The following is a 16442-nucleotide window of genomic DNA, read 5'->3' as shown; positions in this document are numbered from 1 at the left end:
AAATTTGAGTGCCTGCATCCTTTGGCTATGACCTCCTCTTATGCCACTATTATGAGAACAGTTGTAGCCCCATCAGTTTGATAAGTTCCAGTCAGCTTTAAGAGCCAGAAGACTACGCCTGCCCCCTTGTGGTGGTGGGCGGGGGTGGGGGGGGGGGCACTTCTCTTCCTGGTGCTTCCGCACTACCTACCTCGGTAGCACTGCCCCCACCCCCCAATTCATCGGGGACACCAGTTCCCACTTCTCAGTGGGAGAAGGGTAAGTCTTCTTCGGCTCCTCTCGCTAGGAAGGGGTCCCTTGGGTCACTCCCTTCCCAGGTTTCTGCTAGTGGGAAAGATGACACCTGCCAGTGGCTGATGTGCCCAAAGGCATCTCGTTGTAGGACTTCACAATCATCCTCAGTCCGAGAGACTGAATCAGTGAAGCCCTCCCAGCCAGAGAAACCCAAGGATCAGAGAGAGAAATCCAGAAAGAAGAACCCAATACCAAGGGAATTGCAGTGGCACCCACATCACCACTGCCGACAAGGTGAAGATTCTGGTGTTTGCTGAAGACCTAGATCTCGCCAGACCCTCAGACACAATGGATATAGCCTGTTCAGGAAATAGTTCGGTGGCAGCAGGCGACCCTGAGGCATAGGCTGCCACATTGAGTGTTTCATGCGTACCCAGTCTCATGATCACATCGTCCTCCAGTGGAATTACAGCGGTTTTTTCCTCCACTTGGCTGAGCTACGGCAACTGTTAAGCTTTACACTTGCTTTCTACATCGCCCTGCAGGAAACCTGGTTCCCAGCAATGCGGACCCCTGTCCTCCATGGCTACAGGGAATATTACAAGAACCGTAGTGAATATAATAGTGTGTCAGGTGGAGTTCGTGTTTATTTTCTGAACTCGGTTTGTAGTGAACCTGTGCCCCTTCAAACTCGTCTTGAAGCCATGGCTGTCAGGATATGGATGATACAGGAAATAACTTTCTGCAACGTGTATCTCCCTCTAGATGGTGCAGTACCCGTCAACATATTGGCGGCACTGATTGATCAAGTCCCTAAACCTTTCCTACTTTTTGGAGATTTTAATGCCCATAACCCCTTGTGCTGTAGCACCATGCTTACTGGCTGTGGCAGAGATGTCGAAAATTTACTCTCCCAATTCGACCTCTGCCTCTTAAACACTGGGGCCACCACACATTTCAGTGTGGCTCATGGTAGTTACTTGGCCATTGATTTATCAATTTGCAGCCCAGGACTATCCACTGGAGAGTACATGACGACCTGTGTGGTAGTGACCAGTTTCCCATCTTCCTGTCACTCCCCCGGCGTCATGTCCATGGCTGTGTACACAGATGGGCTTTAAACGAGGCAGACTGAGTAGCCTTCACCTCTGCTGTTACCGTTGAATCTCCCCCCACATAGTGCCATCAGTGTTGTGATTGAGCAGGTCACTACAGCGATAATTCCTGCAGTGGAAAATGTGATCCCTCGTTCTCTACAGTGCTCCCAGTGGACGCCATAAGTCACTGAAGCAATTAAAGAGTGTCGGTAAGCTCTACAGCAACATAAGCGGCACCCTTCCCTTGAGCACCTAATAGCCTTTAAGCGGCTCCATGCCCGCGTTCGCCTGCTTATAAAACGACGGGAACAGGGGGGTTGGGAGAGGTACATGTCAACCATTAGGTGCCATATGTCACCTTCCCAAATCTGGACAAAGATCAGATGTCTTTTTGGGTACCAGACCTCAACAGATGTCCCTGGCATTAACATTAATGATGTGCTCTCTACCGACACAAATGCAATTGCCGAGCACTTTGCTGAGCACTATGTTCAAGCCTCTGCATCAGAGGACTACCCCCCAGCCTTTTGCGGCAAATGGAAAGGAAACAACACACCTCAGTGAAACCTATAACACTCCATTTACAGAGTGGGAGCTCCTCAGTGCCCTTGCACATTGCCCCGACACAGCTCCTGGGCCATATTGCATCCACAGTCAGATGATTAAACATCTCTTTTCTGACTATAAGCAATATCTCCTCATCATCTTCAACTGGATCTGGTGTGATGGCGTATTTCCATCACAATGGCGGAGAGCACCATCATTCTGGTGCTCAAACCTGGTAAAAACCCACTTGATGTGGATAGCTATCGGCCCATCAGCCTCACCAACATTCTTTGTAAGCTGCTGGAATGTATGGTGTGTCAGCAGTTGGGTTGGGTCCTGGAGTCACGTGGCCTGCTGGCGCAATGTCGTGGCGGCTTCCACCAGGGTTTCTCTACCACTGATAATCTTGTGTCCCTCAAGTCTGCCATCAGAACAGCATTATCAACACGCCATCATTTGGTTGCCGTCTTTTTTGACTTACATAAAGCATACAACATGAGCTGGCAACATCATATCCTCGCCACATTGTTTGAGTGGGGTCTCCAGGGCCCACTCCTGATTTTTATCCAAATCTTCCTGTCACTCCATACTTTCCATGTACAAGTAGGTGCCTCCCATAGTTCCCCCGGTATTCAGGAGAGTGGCGTTCTGCAGGGTTCTCCATTTTTAGTGGCCATCGGTGGCCTAGCAGCAGCTGTAGGGCTGTTGGTCTCCCCTTCTCTGTATGCAGATGACTTCCGCATTTTGTATTGCTCCTCCATTACTGGTGTTGCTGAGCAGTACCTACAGTGAGCCATTCACAAGGCGCAGTCATGGGCTCTAGCCCATGACTTCCAGTTTTCAGCCGCAAAGTCATGTGTCATGCACTCCTTTCGGCATTGTACCATTCATCCGGAACCTGAACTTTATCTTAATGACGATCCCCTCACTGTAGTGGGGACTTACCGATTCTTAGGACTGGTTTTTGACGACCAATTGACTTGGCTACCTCACCTTCGTCAGCTTAAGCAGAAGTGCTGGCAGCACCTCAATGCTCTCCGCTGCCTGTGGGGACGTACCGATTCTTAGGACTGGTTTTTGACGATCAAATGACTTGACTACCTCACCTTCGTCAGCTTAAGCAGAAGTGCTGGCAACACCTCAATGCTCTCCGCTGCCTGAGCAACACTAACTGGAATGCAGATCGCTCTATGCTGCTGCAGCTCTACAGAGCCCTTGTTCAATCCTGCCTTGACTATGGGAGTCTGGTTTCCAGTTCGGCGTCGCCCTCAGCATTGCATTTACTCAACCCAGTGCACCACTATGGCGCTTGCCTAGTGGCAGGAGCTTGTAGAACGAGTCTGGTGACCAACGTCCTGGCAGAGGCTGGAGTCCCTTGATTGAAGGTATGCATGCACAACTGCTTGCCAGTTATGTTGCACATGTTTGTGGTTCTCCTGCACATCCGAATTACCATCTCCTTTTCCCACCCACAGCGGTTCATCTTCCGCATTGGTGCCCCAGGTCAGGGCTCATGATTGTGGTTCATGTGTGATCCCTTCTCTCCAAACTTCCCTGTATCACCTCTACTTAATGTCCATTCACGTACACCTCTATGGTGTACACCTTGGCTGAAGCTTTGTCTGGACCTTTTGCATGGCTCTAAGGACTCCGTTAAACCCGCTGCTCTCCACTGTCACTTCCTCTCGATTCGTGAGGTGTTCCGGGACTCTGAAGTTGTTTACACTGAATGCTCAATGGCTGATGGTGATGTTGGCTTCACCTAAGTCCACAGAGGCCATATTGAACAGCATTCCTTGCCCGCTGGCTGCAGTGTGTTCTTTGCAGAGCTTGTGGCCTTATTTTGTGCACTTCAGTACATCCATTCTTGTTCTGGTGAGTCATTTCTTCTCTGTTCTGACTCCATGAGCAGCTTACAAGTTATTGACCAGTGCTACCCTCACCATCCTTTGGTAGCGAACATCCAGGAGTCCATCTCTGCCCTGGAATGGTCCAGTCATCTAGTGGTGTTTGTGTGGACCCCAGGACACGAACTTGCTGACAGGCTGGCCATCTCTGAAACTGACCTGTGTTCTGTCTTACGCCACAAGGTTTTTTGGCTTTGGGAGACAGAGTAGCGTAACAGTATGCACAACAAATTGTGTGTCATTAAGGAGACTGCGAATGTGTGGAAGTCTTCCCTTTGGGCTTCTCGCAGGGAAGCAGTTGTCCTTTGTCGGCTCCGCATTGGTCATAAATGGCTCACACATGGTTACCTCTTCCATCGCAAGAACCCACCTTGGTGTTGCTGTGGCTCACAAATGACAGTCGTCCACCTCTTGCTGGACTGCCCACCTTTAGCCACTCTGTGCCAGACTTGTAACTTTCCTAGCACCTACCTTCATTGTTGAGCGACAATATTCAATAACAGCTGTAGTTTTACATTTTATTTGTGAGGGTGGGTTTTATCCTTTGATCTGAGTTTTAGCGCGTGTCCTTTGTCCCTCTGTGTCCTCCACCCTAGGGCTTTTAGGGTGGAGATTTTAATGTGTTGCAGAGTGGCTGGCTTCTCCTTTTTTATTCTCATGGTCAGCCAGCCATGGTAATCTGCTTTCTTGTTTTTAATCTGTTCTCACTGTTTCTTGCATCTCTCTGTGGTTTTCTTGTCCTGTTTTGTCCATTGTAGTGTTTACTGTCTTTCTGTCATTCATCTGGTTCTTCCTTTCTCCTATTATTGTGTCGTATGTCTTCTTTGTTTTTTTCTTTCCCATGGGTAATTGTTCTACTGGGAACAAGGGACTGATGACCTCACAGTTTGGTCCCCTTCTCCCCCTTTTAAACCAGCCAACCAACCAAGCTCTGGGGTCTTACGGGCTGCCAACGATTGACAGCTGTTCTGGTTCTTGTCCTACGGGGTGGTCTTTGTATTGGTTCATTGGTTCTTGCAGAAATCCTTGTGGCTTCATTTGCGAGAGCATCAGCATCCTCTTCCTATCTGGCTACACTTCTGCTGCAGAAGCAACAAGTTGAAGATATCCCTTTATATCTCACTTCCCATCAAGCTGAATCCTATAATGAATCTTTCACTGACTGGGAACTGCTTCAGGCTCTTGTCTCATTCCACAATACAGCCCCATGCCCTGATTCAATGCACAGCAGTCACATGGTGCAACACCTGAATGTTCCTCAAAGGCAACATCTCCTCTTCTCTTCAATAATTTTTGGCTTCAGAGTACCTTCCACTCGCAACTGTGAGACAGCATAGTTGTCCCAATCCTTAAACCATGCAAGAACTGAATGTGTGTCTATAGTCTATAGTCTGACCAGTGTACTATGTAAGCTGCTTGAAAGGATGGTTACCCGTTTCCGGAAGGAACGATTCACAACTGGCCATCTGCTTAGGTTGGAAACAGCAATCCTGCAGGCTTTTCTTAAATGCCAACATCTTGTTTGAACTGCTTAAGGTGTATGACACCACTTGGCGTCATTAAGTTTTATTTGCCCTCTGTGACTGGGGCTTTCGAGGGCCCTACCAATTTTTATTCATCAGTTCTTATCCCATCTGTTGTTCCGGTTTGGAGTTGACACTTCACTCAGCTCTCCGCAGGTCCAAGAGAAAGATGTCCTACAGGGCTCTGTGTTGAGTGTCACTCTTTTCTGCATTGCCACTAATGGATTAGTGACCTTCTGCTGGACTGCTGGTCACCACTGCATTGTATGTCCACGATTTTTGCATTTGTCACCGTTAAGGGGGTAGTGACATTCTGTTAGGCTGCTGGTCACCCCTGTATTGTATGTAAATGGTTGTTACATTTCCCACTTGGCAGCTCCTGCTGAATGCCAGCTCCAAGGTGCCATCCAGTGGGTCTCTGCATGGGCTCTTTCCCATGGCTTCCAGTTCTCTTGTACAAAAATGCTGATCATATATTTGTGCCATCATACTATGGTCCATTCTGACTCGGAGCTCTGCTTAGATACCTAGGACCTGGTGTTGCAGCACAGTCCCATTTCTTGGCCCTTCTTTTGATGAAAAGCTGACCCGGGTGCCCCATTTTCATTATATGAAGACTAGTTACATATGGAAGCTTAATGCTCTCTCTGCGTCCTTGCCCACACATCTTGGTGTGCGGATTTTGCTACTCTCATGTGTATTTACTGGGCCCTGGTTTCACCCTGAATGGACTGTGGTTGCCTCCTTCATGGCTGGATGGTGCCTTCAGGTTTAAAATGGTTAGATCCTGTCCACCAATGTGGCATGTATCTGGCCAGCCTTTCGGACTAGTCCTGTATACAGTCTCCTTGCTAAAGCTGGGATCTTCCCTCTTCAGATTCAACGGTGCCAGCTCTTGATCTCCTATGCAATCATCGCTCAACAATTCCCTGACCATCCAACCCACCCCATTCTCTTTACATATTACGGGCGACATCTTCCTGATTCTGACTCTCAGGTGGGACTACCAGTTGGAATGCACCTCGCTTTTTGCTGCCAAAATCTCTATCTCCTCTCTCTGGATTGTACTCCACATGTTTTCTCTCACACTCCCCCTTGGATGGTGTCCAGGCCACGGATTAGGATTGATCTCTTCCAGGGTCCTAAAGTTTTGGTTGCCCCCACGACCTTTCAGCAACTGTTATGTCCAATTCTTCAAGAGTTCCAGGGTGCTACCATCTTTTACACTGACAACTCTAAAACTGTAGAAAATATGGGATGTGCTTTCACATCTTCTGCTGGTAAGGAATTCCATTTGCAGCTGGGAACACTTAGTGTGTTTACAGCAGAGCTTACAGCCATTAACAGAGCCCTCCCTTTTATTAAACTGGCCCTCCCGATGGTGTTCTATCGTCATGTTGCTGACCTTCATGTTTGTTGCCTGCTCAGTTGTCTCTCTACAGGTCCTGAGGCATGCGGGTATACGAGAGAACAAACTGGCTGACCGTTTGGCCAGAGGAGCACTTACTCACTACCCGTTTGCTCTGCCAACCCCAGGTGCAGATACGCAGGTGTATGCGAGACCTCTGCTTGCTCAGAAATAGAACAATATCTGGTTGGCTACTGCCCCCTCTAATAAACTCCGCCCGGTCAAGGAGACTACTGCAGCATGGTGCTCTTCCTTCAGATTCTCCTAGAAGGAATCCACAGCCCTATGTCATTTCCACTTCAGTCATACCCGTTTATTCCATAGTTTTCTTTTGTGTAATGAGCCATCCAAACATTTTGGTTCTGGTGCCATATAGAGAGTAATTCATTTCTTGGTGGAATGCCCCATCCTTGCGGCGCTCTCTGTGCTAAGTGTGGACTTCCAGAGTCACTGCCTCTAATATTGACAAACTATTCACAGATATTTGAACTGATTCTTAGTTTTCTCTGTGAAAGTGGTTTTTATTCTGTTATAATGTTTTTTTTTTATCTACATTAAAAGCAGGGCCAGGATGGTTGGAGTGGGGTATCTCCCGCTGTGTGTTAGGACTGGAGGATCCCAAATCTAGCTCCTTGATCAGGCTACTCTTTCATCCCTCTTTTGCTCTGTTTTAGTTGCTTTTAAATTATGTTTGCCTCCTTTCTGCCACACCCAATTTTCTATTCTGAGTGGATAGTCTTGACTGTGATGAATCGGGGGGTGGGACATGTAATGGATCAGCGGTGGGACTACTATGGGTGGGACATTTCCTGTCACACGCAGAGCCCAGGGGACACCCAGCTACTGCCTTCTGTACCTCCTTGATCTTAATTTTATTGTTAATGGTACAAAAAATGTCCATTACGTTTTTAATCTTCTCACTTTTACTTTTATGTATTTCAAACTAGATTAGAAAATATTCTTGGTGGATGCACCACTGTTGGACCAAGAGGCTGATGACCTTAATCCCCCCACCAAATAAATAAATAAATAAAACCAACCAACCAACTAACACATCCTCATATAATTGAGTTTGATCCTAACCTCTAACATTCCTTGCTTCACTATGACCCATCATTTATAGTCTATATTAAAGACAAGTTGGAGTGTATAAACTACAGCCTTAGACTTTTGTTTATACAATACAGCTATAAATGAAGATACTCGAGATACCCTTCAATTTCCATTCGCTAAACAACGTTTGACAATGGCCTTTGCAGTTAGGCAACAGTGAAAATATTGTGATTTAATTGTAGTATTAATAATTCTTGACGGAAGTCAACAATATCAAAACACCGTGGACTAACTGTGTGTGATTATATGAAATGGATAGATCATGCTGTTTCCAACGCGTAATATGAACATTGATAGATTATCAAGAAGCTCCAATGTATTTATGAAGTTTTCTTTATTAAATGCTTGTATGTTTTGTGCTGAAATATTGTTAAAGCATGTAGGAGTTTAAGGAGGTGGGACATTGGTAAATTGAAAGAACCAGAGAGTATTGGAAGTCTCAGAGGGAGTGTTAGGTGATGCTAGACTGAAATGGAGGGTAAGGAATGCAGTAGAGGAATAGCTTTGAGAGATTAACTAGTGAAGGCAGCAAAGGAACACATCAGTAAATATACAAGGTATAGGAGAAATCTTTGGATAACAAAAGGAGATACCAGTTCTGAATGTAAATGATAAAAAGAGAAAATATAAAAAATAATCTGGTGAAAGGGAATACAGATGTTTAAAAAGTGAGATTGACAGGAAATAGAAATGGCTAAGCAGGAATGGCTAGAGTACAACAGATGTTTAAAAAGTGAGATTGACAGGAAATAGAAATGGCTAAGCAGGAATGGCTAGAGTACAAATGACAATCTGGAGAAACATATATGACAAGGGGAAAAATAGGCGCTATCCATAAGAAAATTAAAGGTATGTTTGAAGGAAAGAGAAGCAACAATATGAATATCATTAGCTCAGATGATAAAACAGCAGTAAACAAAGAAGGAAAAGATGGTACCGAATATGTAGAGGGTCTAAATTATGGAAACAAACAAAAGAGAAGATAGGATAAATGAACTTGAGATGGGGGATAAGATACTGGGAGATAAGATACTGGGAGATAAGATCTGCAAGAATAATTTCGCAGAGTGCTGGAATACCTAATTTGAAACAATGACTGTGGAGTAGATGACATTTCCTTAGATTTATTGAGAGCCTTGGGAGAGCCAGCCTCACAAAACTATTCCACATGCAGTGTAAGATATATGAGGTGAGGGAAGTACCCCCAGACTTCAGAAAGAATCTACCAAAGAAGGTAGGTACTGACGCATATATATTATCAAACCATCCATCTAATAAGTTATGGTTGTGAAATATTGACAAGAATTATTTATGGAAGAATGGAAAAACTGGTAAAAGCCAACCTTAGAGGAGATCAGTTTGGCATCCCCAAGACGTGGGAACTTGCAAGTAAGTACTGACATTATGGCTTAGCTTAGAAGCTAGATTCAAGAAAGGCAACCATACATTTATAGTATTTGTAGATTTAGAGTGTGCTTTGGAATTTTGAAGGTAGGAGGGATACAATACAGGGAGGAAAAAGTTATTTATAGCTTCATAGAAACCATGCTGAAGTTGTAAGAGCAGAAGGACTTTAGAGGGCAGCAGTTGTTGAGAAGGAATTGAGACAGGATTGCAGTCTATCCCTGATGTTGATGTTGTTCAAGTTGTTGAGCAAGCCATAAAGAAAGTCAAGGAAAAATTTGTAAAGGGGATTAAAGTTCACAGAGAAAAGTTAAAAACTTGACATGGAAGAAGAGTTGAATAGAATGGACAGTGTCTCGAAAAAAAGGATGTAAGATTAACATTAATATAAATAAAACAAGTGTAATGAAATGTAGTCAAATTAAATCGTGCGATACTTAGGAAACTAGGTTAGTAAATGAGACTCAAAAAGTAGTAGAAGAGTTGAGCTATTTGACAGCGAAATAAGTGATGGTAGCTGAAATAAAGATGGTATAAAATTCAAACTGACAGTGCCAAGAAAAATATTTTGCAAAAGAGGACTTTGTTAACATCCATTACAGATTGAAGTCCCTACTATGCTGTCTTTACATGTGCTAAAGCTAATCTCTGGAACTACTGTTGGTATTTTGACGTGGTTTTCACTAACAGACCAATTTGTGAGGAAAATTTGTGTATATAACTTACTATCAAATCCGGCAATGCTTCACAATTGCTTCATATGTACGGGAGCCAGATATACACTATGTGATCAGAAGTTTCCAAATAGCTAGCGGAAAATGACATAAAAGTTCGAGGCGCTGTCCATGAGTAATGCTTGATTCCAATATGGTGTTTGCTGACCCTTAGCCTTGATGACAGCTTCCAGTCTCGTCGGCATACGTTCAATCAGGTGCTGGAAGGTTTCTTGGGGAAATGGCAGCCCATTCTCCACTGATTGCTGCACTGAGGAAAGCTATTGATGTCAGTCAGTGAGGCCTGGTACGAAGTCAGCATTCCAAAACATCCCAAAGGTGTTCTGTAGGATTCAGGTCAGGACTCTGTGCAGGCCAGTCCATTACAGGGATGTTATTGTCATGTAACCACTCAGCCACAGGCCATGCATTATGAACAGGTGCTCGATCGTGTTGAAAGATGCAGTCGCCATTCCCGAATTGCTTTTCAACAGTGGGAAGCAAGAAGGTGCTTAAAACACCAATGTAGTCCTGTGCTATGACAGACCTACACAAAACAACAAGGGGTGTAAGCCCCCTCCATGAAAAACACAACCACACCATAACACTACCGCCTCTGAATTTTACTGTTGGCACTACATACACTGGCAGATGACATTCACCGGGCATTCGCCATACCCACACCCTGCCATCGGATCGCCACATTGTGTACCATAATTTATCACTCCACACAATGTTTTTCCACTGTTCAACCACCCACTGTATATGCTCCTTACACCAAGTGAGGCATTATTTGGCATTTACTGGTGTGATGTGTGGCTAAGGAGCAGCTGCTTGACCTTGAAATCCAAGTTTTCTCACCTCCCGCCTAACCATCGTAGTACTTGCAGTGGATCCTGATGCAATTTGGAATTCATGTGTGATGGTCTGGATAGATGTCTGCCTGTGACACATTACGAGCCTCTTCAACTGTTGGCGGTCTCTTGTCAGTCAACAGACGAGGTTGGCCTGTATGCTTTTGTACTATATGTGTCCCTCCACATTTCCACTTCACTATCACATCGGAAACAGTGGACCTAGGGATGTTTAGGAGTGTGGAAATCTCACATACAGATGTATGACATAAGTGACACACAATCACCTGACCACAATCGAAGTCCATGAGTTCCGCAGAGTGTCCCATTCTGCTCTCTCACGATGTCTAATGACTACTGAGTTCACTGGTATGGAGTACCTGGCAGTAGGTGGCAGCACAGTGCAGCTAATATGAAAAATGTATGTTGTTAGGGTGTGGATACTTTTGATCACATAGTATACATTCTAATCTCCGACTTCTGTGTTTTTCCTCCTCCTCCCCCTCTCTGCCCATTTCCTCCTCCTGCCCACTCTCTGTCCATCACTTCCTCCCCCCCCCCCCCCCCGCCTCCTTCTCTCTCTCTCCCTATCTCTCTCTCTCTCTCTCTCTCTCTCTCTCTCTCTCTCTCTCTCTCTCTCTCTCTCTCTCTCTCTCCCCAACCACTCCTCCCTCCTCTCTCTTTCTATCTCCACCTTCCTTCTATCTATGACCATTTTCTCCCCCTTTCTGTCCTTCTAACCCCCTCCCCCCTCTGACCTTGAATCTTGTTTATTGTTGTTGCCAATGAAACCTTCATAGGAACTGAAGTTGCTTAAAATTAATGGGTAAATTGCTAGGGATCATTGGTATGGAGGGTAGGAGAGATCTATCCTGCTGCTGGATCTGTGAGCATAGTAGCTTCAGTGACAGCATTTTGCATAATTTTATTCTGCAAATGGGTAGGATTACAAAGTTTAAGATGATTCAGAATCTGTAATAATATTCTAATCACATGCCATAAATATACCGTTTCTTTCTTCTGTTAAAATCGAATGTTAGGAAGAAACCAAAATGGCACAGAGTTTTGTACACAATATTTGTTTGAAATTATACCTAAGGAGAAAGAATATATATGGGAGGAACAATTTTTCTATTGGTGTAAATTCCATGCTGTCACAGTTAAAACAGACTGTGATAAAGAAAACGAAATCCACATCTTCTCACATCACAGCGTAGCTCTGCAGTTTCTTTCTCGCAGTTGGTTGTAATAGAAAATCTAAAATCATAAATTTAGTAGTGCTGACTGTGATGAGAAATATTCTAACTATCGTAAAACAATTTGGGTTTGTTTGATTATCACATTGTTTACAGGAAATTATGAATTTTCCTTGGCTCGTTGGTGTTTTCAGTGTTGTCCTGCAGTTGTGGATGTGAAGATTTACATTGTTATTGTTATTGTTGTTGTTGTTGTTGTTGTTGTTGTGGTCTTCAGTCCTGAGACTGGTTTGATGAAGCTCTCCATGCTACTCTGACCTGTGTAAGCTGCTTCATCTCCCTGTGCATACTGCAGCCTACGTCCTTCTAAATCTGCTTAGTGTATTCATCTCTTGGTCTCCCTCTATGATTTTTACCCTCCACGCTGCCCTCCAATACTAAATTGGTGATCTCTTGATGCCTCAGAACATGTCCTACCAACTGATCCCTTCTCTAGTCAAGTTGTGCCCCAAACTCCTCTTCTCCCCAATTCTCTTCAATGCCTCCTCATTAGTTATGTGATCTACCGATCTAATCTTCAGCATTCTTCTGTAGCAAAACATGATGTTATTAAATTAGAGTCCCCAGTCTACTTTCTGTCCCTTCCTCAAATAGCCTTTATTGAACAGGAGAAAGGCTTATTACAATCTGATGGCTTGTGAATTCTGGCTCTTTTCAAAATAAATCTGAAACATGGCTGCAGTAGCCCTTATAGATATCAGTCTTAGATTTTCACAAAGGTCTCCAAGAAATAGGACCTTCTCAAACTCCATGTGATGCAACACAGTGTGATAAGCAGTCTTAAAATTATGAATTCAGCAGTGCAGTCGGTGTGGCTGCACCATAATCTGTCCAGCTGGGGAGGTGAAGACCATCTCAGTGCAGTTCTATTGTAGAGTGTCATTGGTATTGACCAATTAGATACTGTTTGGGAGATTTTCCACATTTGTCTCATTGAGTAGTGGACTGGATTACACTTTACCTAAATGATTGAAAGAGTGTATCTTTTGAAACACTTTTTATTTAATGTGAACTATGCCAGTCAACTATAAAAAACAAGTCATGAAAATAATGCAATAAATCAATTAACATGATCACATATGAAGTTTAGTAAGCAAACAAAGTGTTAAGATGTCATCAATGTTGAAAGTGCATTTTTAAAATTCCTTCCTCATTAATCAGTGGTAGTTTTGCTGACTACTTTTGTTTACAACAAACAGAATTTTCTAAATTTTTCTGTTATTTTTCCATTTCAGGTTTTTAGGTTTCTGGGTCAACTTAATGTTTTTGTTACATGAAAAAAAAAGTCTTTTGTGAATTTTTGCTAACTTCATTTTGTAACTGATTATACAGGGATGTAATGTCAGATTGTTAAATTGAAGAGGTGGCATCTATATTCATATTGTTAATACAGAAACCATGCTTTGCAAATTTTAATAAATCATGCTTACCTCTTACGTATCAAAGCAGTCTGCTGTCATAACCCGACGTGAGTCGTGAGATACTTACCTATGAGCTCACAATCTGGTCAGAGCTGAAGCGGGATTTTTGGTCTTGATTCCTTGGTACACAAGCAACTTGGTACAGGGGTCAAAAGGTGACAGGGTCAAGCTGAGACTTTTCAGGCCTCTGTAGTAGGAACTGTACAGAAAGACCTGGTTGTTGGGCTAAGGGGGTAGATAAGGAGATGATAGGAAATGAGACTCATGGTTGGTTTGCTGGTCTGCTTTTTATTGCTTCTGTGCATATGTGCAATGCCCATGCAGAAGAGTACATACACTAGTTTACAACTTCAGTAAGCGTAAAATGTAAATGAGGCTTATAATCACTTACCAGAACAGATGACCATCCCTGCCTGTACCTTCGCTAAGATTCGGATATACATGGTATTATATGGTACTACAGACCATGAATCATGGAAGTATCAGATCCTATTGCTCTACTCAAAGCTTTAGGTTCAAGTACTTGTCACAATGAAAGTGACATACAGACTTAGGTACTTGTAGACAGATGTATGATGGAAATCAATAACACTTATAGAACGTGACATACATATAGCTTTGGGTGAAGGCAGTCAGTTAGATGCAGTATTCCCTGATTTCCCAAAAGCGTTTGACTCGGTACCACATCTGTGCTTATTGTCAAAAGTACAGTCACATGGGGGGTATAAAGCAAAATTTTTGACTAGATTGAGGATTTTTTGGTAGGGAGGATGGAGAGTCATCGTCAGATGTAGAAGTAACTTTGGGTGAGTCCCAGGGAAGTGTATTGGGACCCATGCTGTTTGTGTTGTACATTAATGACATTAATTAACCTCAGAGTTGTTGCAGTTATCTATAATGAACTACTATCTGAAAGAATCTGCATAAATATTCAGTCGGATCTTGATAAGATTTTAGAGTAGTGCAAAATTCGGCAACTTGCTTTAAATGTTCAGAAATGTAAAATTCTGAACTTCATAAATTCAAAAAAACTTAGCCTCCTGTGACTAAAATATCAGTGAGTCATAGTTGAAATCGGCCAACTCCTACAATTATGTGGGTGTAACACTGTGAAGCAATATGAAAAGCCATGATCACGTAGGCCAAGTCATGGGTAAAGCAAGTGGTAGACGTCAGTTTATTAGTAAAATACTAGGAAAATGCCATTAGTCTACAAAGGAGATTGCTTACAAATCACATGTGCAACCCATTCTTAAATATTGCTCAAGTGTGTGGGACCCATACCAAATAGGACTAACAGGGGTTATTGAACATTAACAGAGGAGGACAACACAAATTGTCACAGGTTTGTCTGAGCCTTTGGACAGCGTCACAGATGTGCTGCAGAAACTGAGCTGGCAGACTCTTAAAGATAGACATATATAAACTATTGTGAGAAAACCTGCTGACTTTAAATGATGGCTCTAGGAATATGCTACAGACTCCCATGTATCGCTCACATAGGGATCATGAGGATGAGATTAGAGGCATTCAAACAATCATTTCTTCTCATTCTCCATATATGAATGGAATGGGAAGAAACCCTAATAACTGGTACAAAGGCGTGTACTGTTTGCCATGCAGTTCACATTGGTTTGCAGAGTGTAGATGTACATGCAGACAGGCCTAACTCATCTATAATACTTTCATTGCTGCCTTGGTTCAACAGGCTTTTTGAATGAATGTGAGAAATGTTGAACCCAGTATGTGGTTACCTTTGTCATGTTAAAAGAATGCTGTGCAACATGTTTAAATGTGATCTGTGACAGATTTTCATCTTTTATACTATCCCCTTGATGGTGATACACTGATCTTTCAGCATGGAGCCCTCCACTCATCTTGCAATTCCCAGTTCTTCACAGAAAGGTGGCTTGCCACTTCATTCTTCATTACTCAGGCTTGTCGGACTACACTGGAAGCATCTGCTTCAGCAAACCACTGTGCCGTATTGTGGTGCATTTTGCCACACACTTACACCAACTCATTGTGGATTGAGAATGAAATTTTATTGTGATGGACATACTAACAAAGAGATAGAGGGGCTGGCCAGTACCTACCTCAGCTCAGTACAGCCGATAGATACACAAAACAGAACAGCAAATTTACATTCTTAGCTTTCGGAACTTTGTTCCTTCATCAGGGAGGAGAGAGGGGGAAAAAAGGGAAGATGGGAAAGTGGATTCAGTTACTCACAACCCAGGTTATGGAGCAACAGGGAAACGTAAACAGGGATGGTAGTAAGGATGGAGGCATGGAAGCTTCCCTCTGACAACCATGCCTGATGAAGGAACAAAGTTCCGAAAGCTAAGAATGCAAATTTTCTGTCCTGTTTTGTGTATCTATCGGCTGTACTGAGCTGAGGTAAGTACTGGCCAGCCCCTCTATCTCTTTGTTAGTATTTGTTTCACATCTTTATATGAGATTTTCCGTTAATCGTTTTTATTGTGATGGCACTGTTGTGTAAAACATTCTTGTACTTATGGGTGTATAAATTCGGTGTTAAACCGAGAGCTTTCAACAATTACCTCCATCGTCTTCGTCAGGAGCAGCTGATAGTCTAAACTGCTGCTGTTGTGACCTGATAGAGACCATTGATGGCTTGTGATTGTTCGGTAATTATGCAGTGCTGTGGCAGATGGTGTCAGAGTCTGCCCTGTTGGTGCTGTAGTAACATAAACATTGCAAGGAGTATGTCTGCCTCTTCTTTGCAGAGAGCTGGCTTCTGTACACAGTTAAGATTATATTTGCTGTCATGGTTAAAGTTCCCCCTGCACATTCTTATTTCTACAGTCTTTTTAATCTCAGAAGCCTGGGACAAAACTTTTGTTTTTTCAAACTTTATTTTGTGTTTGTTAGTAAGGCCGTGCTTAGCAACCGAAGATTTTTCCAATTCTCGATTTTTAATATGCCGTTGATGATCTGCACAG

General features: G+C 43.4%; 1 protein-coding gene across 2 annotated transcripts in view; it reads left to right on the top strand.

Moving 5' to 3' along the window:
- The window catches only part of LOC124551038, a 147178-nt gene that overhangs the window by 10542 nt on the left and 120194 nt on the right, over window positions 1-16442 (top strand). The window lies entirely within an intron of this gene.

The sequence above is a fragment of the Schistocerca americana genome, chromosome 9 (assembly GCF_021461395.2).
Source record: "Schistocerca americana isolate TAMUIC-IGC-003095 chromosome 9, iqSchAmer2.1, whole genome shotgun sequence".
NCBI lineage: Eukaryota > Metazoa > Arthropoda > Insecta > Orthoptera > Acrididae > Schistocerca > Schistocerca americana.
This window is presented reverse-complemented; position numbering and strand designations above follow the sequence as displayed.